This window comes from Hordeum vulgare, chromosome 4H, assembly GCF_904849725.1.
Source record: "Hordeum vulgare subsp. vulgare chromosome 4H, MorexV3_pseudomolecules_assembly, whole genome shotgun sequence".
Classification (NCBI taxonomy): Eukaryota; Viridiplantae; Streptophyta; class Magnoliopsida; order Poales; family Poaceae; genus Hordeum; species Hordeum vulgare.
Window position 1 is genome coordinate 431,911,706 of NC_058521.1, and position 13,741 is coordinate 431,925,446.

The window sequence follows — 13,741 nt, forward strand, 5'->3', positions numbered from 1 at the left end:
ACGAGAACCATTTCCTTAGTCCTTTTCAGGTACTTCAGAATATTCTTGACCGTCGCCCATTGTTCCACTCCTGGATCACTTTGAAACCTGCCTGCCATGCTTATGGCCAAGCTGACGTCCGGTCTTGTGCACAACATTGCATACATGATAGACCCTATGGCTGAAGCATAGGGGACGACACTCATCTTTTCTCTATCTTCTGCAGTTACTGGACGCTGAGTCTTACTAAAGTTTATACCTTGTAACATAGGCAAGAACCCCTTCTTGAGTTGTTCCATTTTGAACTTTTTCAAAACTTTATCAAGGTATGTGCTTGGTGAAAGTCCTATCAGGCGCCTCGATCTATCTCTATAGACTTAATGCCTAATATGTAAGCAGCTTCTCCTAGGTCTTTCATTGAAACACTTTTGTTCAAGTAATCCTTTACGCTCTCCATAAACTCCACATTGTTTCCAATCAGCAATATGTCATCCACATATAATATTAGAAACGCTACAGAACTCCGACTCAATTTCTTGTAAATACAAGCTTCTCCTACAACTTGTATAACCCAAACTCCTTGATCACCTCATCAAAGCGCTTATTCCAACTCCAAGATGCTTGCACCAGTCCATAAATGGATTGCTGGAGCTTGCATACTTTGTCAGCATTCTCTAGATCGACAAAACCTTCGGGTTGCATCATATACAAGTCTTCCTTAAGAAACCCATTAAGGAACGCCGTTTTTACATCCATCTGCCAGATTTCATAATCGAAAAATGCAGCTATTGCTAACATGATTCGGACGGACTTAAGCATCGCTACGGGTGAGAATGTCTCATCGTAGTCAACTCCTTGAACTTGTGAAAAACTCTTTGCCACAAGTCAAGCTTTATAAACGGTCACATTACCGTCTGCGCCCATCTTCTTCTTAAAGATCCATTTGTTCTGATTAGCCTTGCGACCTTCCGGTAATACATCTAAAGTCCACACTTTGTTTACATACATAGATCCTATCTCGTATTTCATGCCTTCTAACCATCTGTTGGAATCTGGGCCCACCATTGCTTCTCCATAATTCGTAGGCTCATTGTTGTCTAACACCATGATAGACAAGACATGATTCCCGTACCACTCAGGAGAAGTACGTGCTCTTGTCGACCTGCGAGGTCCGACAGTAACATGATCTGAAACTTCATGGTCATCATCATTAGCTTGCTCCTCAAATGGTGTTGCCTCGACAGAAATTTCTTTCTACCCTGCGCCACCATCTTGTTGAAGCAGAGGTTCCACAACCTCACCAAGTTTTATCTTCCTCCCACTCAATTCTTTTGAGAGAAACTCTTTCTCAAGAAAAGCTCTGTTCTTAGCGACAAACACTTTGCCCTCGGATCTGAGATAGAAGGTGTACCCAACTGTCTCTTTTGGGTACCCTATGAAGACGCACTTTTCCGCTTTGGGTTCCAGCTTTTCAGGCTGAAGTCTTTTGACATAAGCCTCGCATCCCCAAACTCAAAGAAACGACAACTTTGGCTTCTTGCCATACCATAGCTCATATGGTGTCGTCTCAACGGATTTTGATGGTGCCCTATTTAAAGTGAATACAATTGTCTCTAATGCATAGCCCCAAAATGATAATGGAAAATCGGTAAGAGACATCATAGATTGCACCATATCTAATAAAGTACGATTACGACGTTCGGACACACCATTACGTTGTGGTGTTCCAGGCGGTGTCAACTGTGAAACCATTCCACATTGTCTCTTAAGTGAGCACCAAACTCGTAACTCAGATATCACCCCCTCTGTCAGATCGTAGGAACTTAATCTTCTTGCTATGATGATTTTCAACTTCACTCTCAAATTGTTTGAACTTTTCAAATGTTTCAGACTTGTGCTTCATCAAGTATATATACACATACCTACTCAAATCGTCGGTGAAGGTGAGAAAATAACGACACCCGCCGCGCGCCTCCACACTCATTGGTCCGCACACATTAGTTTGTATAATTTCCAACAAGTCACTTGCACGCTCTATTGTTCCAGACAACGGAGTCTTAGTCATCTTGCCATTGAGGCATGGTTCACATGTGTCAAGTGATCCAAAATCAAGTGACTCCAAAAGCCCATCAGCATGGAGTTTCTTCATGCGCTTAACACCAATATGACCTAAGCGGCAGTGCCATAAGAAAGTGGCGCTATCATTGTTAACTCTACATCTTTTGGTCTCAATGTTATGGATATGAGTGTCATCACAATCGAGATTCAATATGAACAAACCCCTCACATTGGGTGCATGACCATAAAAGATATTACTCATATAAATAGAACAACATTATTCTCTGACTTAAATGAGTAACCGTCTCGCAATAAAAAAGATCCAGATATAATGTTCATGCTTAACGCAGGCACTAAATAACAATTATTTAAGCTCATAACTAATCCCGATAGTAACTGAAGTGAGACCGTGCCGACGGCGATCACATCAACCTTGGAACCAATTCCCATGCGCATCGTCACTTCGTCCTTCGCCAACCTCCATCTATTTCGTAGTTCCTTCTTTGAGTTACAAATGTGAGCAACCGAACCGGTATCAAATACCTAGGCACTACAACGGGAGTTGGTGAGGTAAACATCAATAACTTGTATATCATATAAACCTTGTTTGGCGTTGGCCGCCTTCTTATCGGCCAAATACTTGGGGCAGTTGGGCTTCCAGTGACCAGTCCCCTTGCAATAATATCACTCAGTTTCCGGCTTAGGTCCAGCCTTGGGTTTCTTCGTCAGAGGGGAAACAGTTTTGCCGCCCTTCTTGGAGTTACCATTCTTGCCTTTCCCGTTTTTCTTGAAACCAGTGGTCTTATTGACCATCAACACTTGATGTTCTTTATGGATTTCTGACTCTGCGACTTTCAGCATCGCAAACAGCTCACCGGGTGACTTATTCATCCCTTGCATGTTATAGTTCAACATGAAGCCTTTATAGCTAGGCGACAGTGATTGAAGAATTCTATCAGTGATAGCTTCTTGCGGGAGTTCAATCCCTAGCTCAGTTAGACGGTTTGAGTACCCAGACATTCTGAGCACATGTTCACTAACAGACGAATTCTCCAACATCTTGCAAGCATAGAACTTATCGGAGGTCTCATACCTCTCGATCCGGGCGTTCTTCTCAAAGATAAACTTCAACTCCTAGAACATCTCATATGATCTATGACATTCAAAGCGTCTTTGAAGTCCCGGTTCTAAGCCATACAAGACTACACATTGAACTAGTGAGTAGTCATCCTTACGCGCTTGCCAAGCGTTCGAAACATCTTGGTCAGCCGTGGTGGGTACTGCATCTCCTAGCGCAGCATCAAGGACATAATTCTTTTGGCCAGCAGCAAGGATAAGCCTCAGATTACGAGCCCAGTCAACGAAGTTGCTTCCATCATCTTTCAACTTAGCTTTCTCTAGGAACATATTGAAATTCAAGGTTGCTATTGCGCGAGCCATTGATCTACAACATAAAATATTGCAAAGTTTACTTAGACTATGTTCAAGACAATTAGAGTTTAGCTAATCATATTACTAATAAATTCCCACTCAAATAGACACCCCTCTAGTTATTTGAGTGTGGCATGATCCAAATTCACTAACTCAAGTCCGATCATCACATGAGTTGAGTATAGTTTCAGTGGTGAACATCTCCATGTTGATCATATCCACCATATGATTCATGCTCGACCTTTTGGTCTCCTGTGTTCCGAGGCCATGTCTGTACATGCTAGGCTCGTCAAGTTTAACCCGAGTGTTACGCGTGTGCAACTATTTTGCACCCGTTGTATGTGAACATTGAGTCTACCACACCTGGTCATCACGTGGTGTCTCGAAACGACGAACTATCGCAACGGTGCACAGTCGGGGAGAACACAATTTTATCTTGAAATTTTAGTGAGGGATCACCTTATAATGCTACCGTCGTTCTAAGCAAGATAAGGTGCATAAAAGGATTAACATCACATGCAAATCATAAGTGACATCATATGGCCATCATCTTGTGCTTCTTGATCTCCATCACCAAAGCACCCGCATGATCTTCATCGTCACCAGCGCCACACCATGATCTCCATGATCATGATCTCCATCATCGTGCCGCCATCGAGGTTGTCGTTCTATCTATGCTATTACTACTAAAGCTACAACCTAGCAATATAGTAAACGCATCTGCAAGCACAAACGTTAGTTTAAAGATAACCCTGTGGCTCTAGCCTGTTGCCGTAGCATCGACGTGCAAGTCGATATTTAACTATTACAACATGATCATCTCATACATCCAATATATCACATCATGTCTTTGGCCATATCACATCACATGCATACCCTGCAAAAACAAGTTAGACGTCCTCTAATTTGTTGTTGCATGTTTTACGTGGCTGCTATGGGTATCTAGTATGATCGCATTTTACTTATGCAAAGCCACAACGGTGATATTCAAATAGCTATTTAACCTTCTCCAAGGATCGTCTCGGTCAAATCCTATTTAACTAAAGTTGACGAAACAGACACACGCCAGTCATCTTTGTGCAACAAGTTGCATGTTAGTATTTGAGAATTCCATTCCATTTATACGAGAAGTGTCGATCCCTTTTTTAGAATAAAACGGGGTTTGAGGGTGTCCCAGCCGGTTCCCATGGCCTAAAAAAGCTAGCGGTTCGACTCTTGCTTGAGTTTGATAGGTGAGATAGTCGATGAAACCGGTCCCTCGTAAGCGTACGAGTAAAGTTGGTCTAGGCCGCTTCAATCCAACAATACCGCCGAATCAAGAAAATACTAAGGAGGGAAGCAAATTGAATATCAATGCCCAAAAACACTTTTGTGTTCTACTCGAGATATCATCTACGCATGAACCTAGCTCTGATACCACTGTTGGGGAACGTTGCATGGGAAACAAAATTTTCCTACGCACACGAAGACCTATCATGGTGATGATCATCTACAAGAGGGAGATCGTATCTACATACCCTTGTAGATCGCTAAGTGGGGAGCGTTAAGAAACGCGGTTGATGTAGTGGAACGTGTTCGCGATCCAAATCGCCGCCGTCACACGATCTGTCCGGATCTAGTACCGAACGGACGGCACCTCCGCGTTTAGCACACGTATAGCTCGATGACGATCTCCGCCTTCTTGATCCAGCAAGAGAGACGGGGAAGTAGATGAGTTCTCCGGCAGCGTGACAGCGCGCCGGTGATGGTGATGATCTTATTCCTGCAGGGCTTCGCCTAAGCATCGCAGAAACCGATCTAGAGGAAGAACTATGAAGTAGAGGTTTAGGGTTGCACGTGGCAAAGTTGTGTCTCGGAAACCCTAAAACCTCTAGTATATATAGGAGGAACCAAGGGGTGAGGCTTGTCTCCTACTCCAAGTAGGAGGGTTTTGGACGAGGGAGGGAGGAAGGAATCCTCCTCCACTTCGGTTTGGAAGGAGGAGTCCCTTCCTTCCTTTCCACCTCCTCTTTTTTCCCTTTTGCCTTTGTTTTTCTCCTTGGCTGAAATAGCCCTATTGGGCTAGCCTCACCAGCCCACTAAGGGCTGGTGCGCTACCCATGGGCCTATTGGATTCTCTCCCGGGTGGGTGGCCCCTCCCGGTAAAACCCCGGAAGCCATTCGTCACTCCTGGTACACTACCGGCAGTTCCCGAAATCTTTCGGGCAGCCAAATGCAACAGTCCTATATATCAATCTTCGTCTCCGGACCATTCGGAGACACTCGTGACGTCTGGGATCTCATCCGAGACTCCAAACAAAACTTAGGTACCAGCACCAATAACTCAACTATACTGAAACGCCATCGAACCTTAAGTGTGCAGACCCTGCGGGTTCGAGAACTATGCAGACATGACCTGAGACACTCCCCGGTCAATATCCAATAGCGGGACCTGGATGTCCATATTGGATCCAACATATTCCACGAAGATCTTATCGGTTGATCCTCTATGCCAAGGATTCATATAATCCCTTATACCATTCCCTTTGTCCTTCGGTATGTTACTTGCCCGATATTTGATCATCGGTATCCCCATACCTATTTCAATCTCGTTACTCGCAAGTCTCTTTACTCGTTCCGTAATACAAGATACCGTGACTAACTCTTTAGTCACATTGCTTGCAAGGCTTGCATGTGATGTTGTATTACCGAGTGGGCCCCGAGATACCTCTCCGTCATACGGAGTGACAAATCCCATCTTGATCCATGCTGACTCAACGGACACCTTCGGAAATGCCTGTAGAGTACCTTTATAGTCACCCAGTAACGTTGTGACGTTTGATACACACAAGGCATTCCTTCGGTGCCAGTGAGTTACATGATCTGTTGGTCATAGGAATGAATACTTGACATACAGAAAACAATAGCAACAAAATGACACGATCACATGCTACGTTTATAGTTTGGGTCTTGTCCATCACATCATTCTCCCAATGATGTGATCCCGTCATCAAGTGACAATACTTGCCTATGGTTAGGAAACCTTAACCATCCTTGATCAACATGCTAGTCAACTAGAGGCTTACTAGGGACATAGTTTTGTCTATATATCCACACATGCATTTATGTTTCCATTCAATACAATTATACCATGGATAATAAACGATTATCTTGAAACAGGAAATATAACAATAACTATTTTATTGTTGTCTCTAGAGAATATTTCCAACATTATGCCTAGATATGAATTATCTGAAATGCTCAATGCACACGATTAGTCCGCACAGGCATTGTCATCAATCACTAAAACCACTTAGAGAGAAATATACCCTAACAATCTCCCCCTTTTTGGTTGATTGATGACAATACAGGATTTGCACAAAGGGATATAGAGAAAGCATATGCAAGACGAAAAATCTACAAACCATAGACAAGCTCTCCATGGATGTGTGCATACCAACACACAACCAAAAAAAAGCACTCCCCATAGATTTTATAGACTAAGCAATCCTTGCAACATAATAGAATAAACATTATGTATGGAAGTAAGGCATAGCATGTGAGCATGAAGATAACAGCACAAGATAATAAGACTCACAAGCTACTAATAAACTAGATAATAATGAGACAAAAGATAGGGAATATATAGCATATGTCTCACACCATATGATAAAGTCTGATGTCTCATAGTTTCACCCATAAAGCAAAGACAACCAACGAAGCAACTAAAGTTCAGCAAATAAATCAACCACGAAAATGAGAAAACGAGAAAATCCTACACTCTCTCCCCCTTTGGCATTGGGATACCAAAAAGGCAGAGAGGACACCTACAACATAGGTGGTAGCTCGAACTGGAGAGAACACAACCATCAGTCTTCGGTCTCCTCCTGAACATACTCCTCATCTGTCTCGTCTTTGGTCTCCTCCTCGGAGTCCTTGTCAGATGCAGCCCACTGCAAATTGTTCTTCTGCATCCACTCAGCCTCTTGGGTGATCTCTCGCTCAGACCCACTGGAGATGTGCACGTCAAGCTTCCTCATGACCAGCTTGTCACGCTGATGGCTCTCCTCCTGAGCGACATGGGTCATGTACTGTCCCTTGGCATGCATGCAGAATAAGGTCTTCATCCTGTCTGTGAGCTTCTTGGCCCATGACTGCTCGGCACAGGAAGCCACACGTGACTCTGGAACAACCTCATTCTCAACAGCAGCCACATCCTCATCAGAATCCCTAGTGGCAGCAGGTATAGTTGTGGTGTTGGCCCATTTGTCCTTCTGGCGTAGTTTGATGGGCTCATGTCGAATCCACATAGGAGCATGTAACTCGATAGCTGGAAATGCCTTGTCCCACGTCATCTTGATTAGGTAAAATAGATAGGGACCATAGATTGGGACCTTACGGTTGAAGACTATGGAGTAAAGCTCGCTCCACATAACATGAGAGACATCAAGTGATCTAGAGGAGTGTGTTCGACGTCTCTGACACATGATAAGCATATCTACCAGGTATGAGTGGACCTGGTCCTTGTTGCCAACTCGTGGAAACAGTGTGTTGCGAAAAATACGGTGCATGACATCCAGAAAAGGGTTCATAACGTAGGAGACCTCACCAGATGGGGTTTCCTTCACAATATAGTATGGCAGCAACTTCTCCTTTGTGGGAGCAGTAGGCTTAGCATGCGGGCGCAAGCCAACTGGATAGTCAAGCCCCTCATCCTGGCCATTTAGAAGGTCCATGAAGTCCTTCCACTTAGTAGACAGTAACTCCCCATTTGTCAGCCAGGTCATGGTGCGGTCGTCATCAGTGTGAAAGTGAACAGTAGCGAAGAAATGGGCTACTACCTCATAATCAAAATCTTGCTGAAAAGTGATGAGCTCCTCAATCTAAAGTTGTTCCACCATGGACACAGAACCACCAAAGTATGCAGGGTCTTTCTTCAGATGGTTGATATCAATCCACTGCATAGGAACATACATATTCTTTTTCAATTTGATGACGTCTCCATAAATAAGAAATTGGTCCTTAGTACAGAACATGTCACCTCCAGGGAACTGAACCCTATTGCTGGTGTAGGGGTTGACCTTTCGGCGAAGCTGAAACTTTGCAAGTGGCATGGCATCCGAGTCAACATTGTTCTTGGGCTTATGATCAGTCTTCTTAAAGTTGCGCTTTGGAGCTTTAGAATCCTCGGGGTCATCTGATGAGTGGGGACGCTTGGAACTTGCATCCCGAGGTGGGTTAGAGCGCCCGAAGCCACCACCTATGACACGCAAAAAGCAAACACAACACAAAGGACACAAGAAATCAAGCCAAAGATCAACATGCAATAGAAAATCCCAAAGAAGAGAGGGTACAATGTGTGTGTTAAAGGAATGGCGGTAGTACCGCCGCTGGAGCTGTAGTAAAATTTTACTACCGCTTTGGCAGCAGTAGTATCGCCGTGACAGCGGTAGTACCGTTGCTTACTATCGCTCTAATAGGGGTAGTATCGCTCGAGGAGGAGAGGTAGTACCGTACCGGAGATAGTAGTGCTAGATCTGACAATGGAACTGTTAGATCTGGTACTACTGAGGACCCCAACACACAAAATACCCTACACATGAAGGATCTACCAACCAGGAACTCTCCACTCCTTCTAGCATGAGGATATGGTGCCATGAAGGAAAGAACACACGCATGCCCCTAACCCTATATTCAACAAAAATTAAGGGAATGAGGGGGAGTACCGAGGTCCATGGCACGAGGGAGAGAATCCCACCAAACGGAATCGGAGAAGGGTGGCCGGAGAAGGAGATCCGGCGAGTCCCTTGGGCAGCAACTTGAGAGAGGAGAGAGAGAGAAAAAGAAGAAGGACACGGGATGAATGGGTAAGGGGGGAAAAGAACTGCCCCCTGCCCTTCAATAACCCCTGAGGTCGTGGCGGCGCGGTAGTACCACTTTCATTGCGGTAGTATCGCTTGGCCACTGGTAGTAAAAATTTACTACCGTGCTGGGGGCGGTAGTACCGCTCGCAGAGCGGTAGTACCGCTCGCCTAGAGGTAGTAAAATTTTACTACCGTGTTGTGGGTGGTAGTACCATGGCCCTGTTGACAAAACACCCCGGAAAACTTGCTCTACTCTCCTCGATAATAAAAAGGACTTGAACTTGGCCAGTGAACAAGGAAAAAACACAGAAAACCCAAACGAATATAAGAAGAGACACATACGCACCGGAACACATAACCAAATCTTCTGACGAAGAGAGGGTGGTGGCCGAAGCCACCAATGTTTGAGACAAATGGCATGACACCGCGAAGAATTATCCTTGGGTTCATGATCAAATCTCGTCTTTGAAGTACAAGTGTCATCAACAATGGCTAATGTGAAAGACTTGATGAATTTATGCATAATAGGAGGATGAGAAGTTCATTGAGAGAACACCACTCCCCCTATATCCATGCCTACACCTAGAGCCAAATATAATGATGAGTGAGGTGTGGTGTGCCTCGTTTCAATCTACATTACTTGAATCAATGATATTTAGCTTATGACTTAACTCACGAAACCTTGCTTCATCTAGAAGTTTGGTGAAAATATCTGCAAGTTGCTCTTGAGTGTTGATGAAGAGGACCTCAATATCTCCTTGCTTGATATGATCTTGAACGAAATTATGACGTGTATCAATATGCTTGGTCTTGCTATGCTCCACTAGTTTAAGGGAGATCTTGATGGCACTCTCATTGTCACACAGAAGAGGCACTTTGTCACAAGTGACACCGTAATCCTTTAAAGTTTGCCTCATCCATAATAATCGAGCACAACAACTTGCGGCAGCTACATGCTCAGCCTCGGTGGAAGAAAGTGACACACAGTTTTGCTTCTTTGAAGACCAACTTACCAAGGAATGACCAAGGAATTGGCATCCTCCAGAGGTTGACTTCCTTCCAACACAGTCTCCAGCCCAATCTGCGTCAGAGTAACCTACTAAACTAAAGCTTGCTCCTTTGGGGTATGATGACCCACAAGTATAGGGGATCGCAACAGTTTTTGAGGGTAGAGTATTCAACCCAAATTTATTCATTCGACTCAAGGGGAAGCGAAAGAATATTCTCAAGTATTAGCAGCTGAGTTGTCAATTCAACCAAACCTGAAAGATTAGTATCTGCAAGCAAAGTATCAGTAGCAAAGTGGTACGATAGCAACGGTGCGAGAAAAGGGTCTGTTGACGGCAGACTATCCCTGACTTGCTGTATCAATGGCGCCAGAAAAAGGTCTTACGGCAGGTAGCAGCAGAGTAACAAGTAACAACAGTAGCGACAGCAGTAGCAAATAAAAGCAGTAGTGGCAGTAGTAGCAAGGAACAGCAGTAGTGACAACAGTAGCGAGGAATAGCACTAGTGATAGCAGTAGCAAGTAACAGCAGTAGCGGCAAAGTAACGTAGCAAGGACCAGTAGTAAAAGACTCGTAGGCATTGGATCGGTGGTGGATGATTATGCCGGATGTGATTCATCATGTAACAGCTATAACACAGAGAGATAAGTAACTAGCTCCCGTTCGTCAATCTAATGTAGGCATGTATTCCATATGTAGTCATACGTGCTTAGGGAAAGAACTTGCATGACATATATTGTCCATCCCTCCCGTGGCAGCGGGGTCCTACTGGAAACTACGGGATATTAAGGTTCTCCTTTTAATAAAGAACCGGACCAACGCATTAACACGTGGTGAATACATGAACTCCTCATACTATGGTCATCTCCGGGAGTGGTTCCGGCTGTTGTCACTCTGGGGTTGCCGGGTCATAACACATAGTACGTGACTACAACTTGCAAGATAGGATCTAAAACACACACATATTGGCGACAATATAATAGGTTCAGATCTGAAATCATGGCACTCGGGCCCTAGTGACAAGCATTAAGCATGGCAAAGTAGTAGCAACATCAATCTCAGAACATAGTGGATACTAGGGATCAATGCCCATCAAAACTAACTCGATTACATGATAGATCTCATCCAACTCATCACCGTCCAGCAAGCCTACGATGAGATTATTCATGAACGGTGAAGAGCATCATGGAATTGCCGATGGAGGAAGGTTGTTGATGACGGTGGCGACGATTTCCCCCCTCCGGAGCCCAGAACGGACTCCATATTTGCCCTCTAGATGAAGAACAGGAGGTGGCGGCGCCTCCGTATCATAAAACGCGATGAATCCTTATCTCTGATTTTTTTTCTGGGCGAAACGGAATATATAGAGCTGAGATTGGAGGCGGTGGAGCCTCGTGGGCCCCACAAGCCCTCACGGCGCGACCAGGGGGGTGGCCGCGCCCCCTGGGCTTGTGGCCCACTGGCTCACCACCTCCGGTGGATCCTTGCGCATATATTTTTCATTAATTCCCGAAAAATTCTCCGTAAATTTTAAGGTCATTCCGAGAACTTTTATTTCTGCACAAAAACAACACCATGGCAATTCTGCTGAAAACAGCGTTAGTTTGGGTTAGTTCCATTCAAATCATGCAAGTTAGAGTCCAAAACAACGGCAAAAGTGTTCGGAAAAGTAGATACGACGGAGACGTATCAACTCCCCCAAGCTTAAAGCCTTGCTTGTCCTCAAGCAATTCAGTTGACAAACTGAAAGAGACAAAAGAAAAACTTTGACGAACTCTGTTTGATCTTGTTGTTGCAACTATGTCTAACTCACAACCAGAATTTCAGCAAGATCACAAGCTAAGCACATAAGCAAATGACATCTAGGTATCACGGTAAACTCATATCAATGCCATAATCAACTAGCGAGCAAATAATAATAAGCCTCAAATGTCAACACTTCAATCAAAACTACATGAAGCAGTACGAACAGATGGTATCTCGCTAGCTCTTTCTGAGACCGCAAAACATAAATGCAGAGCACCTTGAAAGACCAAGGGCTGTCTAAACATTGTAACTCATGGCAAAGAAGATCCAGTCACAGTCATGCTCAACACAGTTAAAAGCAAAGCATAAAAATGACAGAGGTGCTCTCTAATTGGTGCTTTTATAAGAGGAAGATGACTCGACAGGAACATAAATAGACAGTCCCTTCGCAGAGGGAAGCATTGATTTGCAGAGGTGCCAGAGCTCAAGCTTTGAAAACAGAGATAATAATTTTGGGTGGCATGCTCTCATTGTCAACACAATGACTAAGAGTTCTCAACATCTTCCACACTTCACATGCTATAGGCGGTTCCCAAACAGAAAAGTAAAGTTTTGACTCCCCCACCACCAATCAATCACACTCCATGGCTAGCCGAATCCTCGGGTACCGTCCATACCAACATCAATCCTGGAGGAGTTTTGTTTGCAATTATCTTTTCGATTTGCGTATGGAACTGGGAATTCCAATTACCGGCCCCTTTCTCGTGAATGATAGTGAATAAACACATATCGAGGATAACACGCCTAGCACGGAAGATACTGATAGCCCCTTGTCACCACATGAGCGGTTCGGGCATGCAACACAGATTATTTCTTGAAGATTTAGAGAGTGGCACATGCAAATTTACTTGGAACGGCAGGTAGATACCGCACATAGGTAGGTATGGTGGACTCATATGGAACAACTTTGGGTTTATGGAGGTGGATGCACAAGCAGTATTCCCGCTTAGTACAAGTGAAGGCTAGCAAAAGACTGGGAAGCGACTAACTAGAGAGCGACAACAGTCATCAAAATGCAATGAGATTAACTAACATTGAGTGCAAGCATGAGTAGGACATAAATCACCATGAACATGAATATCATAGAGTCTATATTGATTTTGTTTCAACTACATGCGTGAACATGCGCCAAGTCAAGCCACTTGAATCATTCAAAGGAGGATACCATCGTATCATACTACAACACAGTCATCTCAACATTCATGTGGGCATCCAAGACAAACCATTATAAGCTCCTAGCTAAGTAAGCATGGCATAAGCAACTATGATCTCTAAGTTGTCATTGCAAACATGTTTCTCTCACAACAAAACTGAATCAGGCATGATGAGCTAGTCATATTTACAAAAACAAAATAGATTGAGTTCATACCAGCTTTTCCAGGCTCAGTCACTTCATCATATATCGTCATTATTGCCTTTCATTTGCACGATCGAACGATGTGAACAATAATAAGCGTGCTTGTGCATTGGACTAAGATGGAATCTACAGGAAAACACAAAGGAGAAGACAAAGTAATATGTCTCTTTAATAGATAAACAGATATGCATGCGAGAGCCACTAAACATTGTAACCATAATCTTCTACCTTGACCCAAAGAAAAAGAAAACTATTTACAC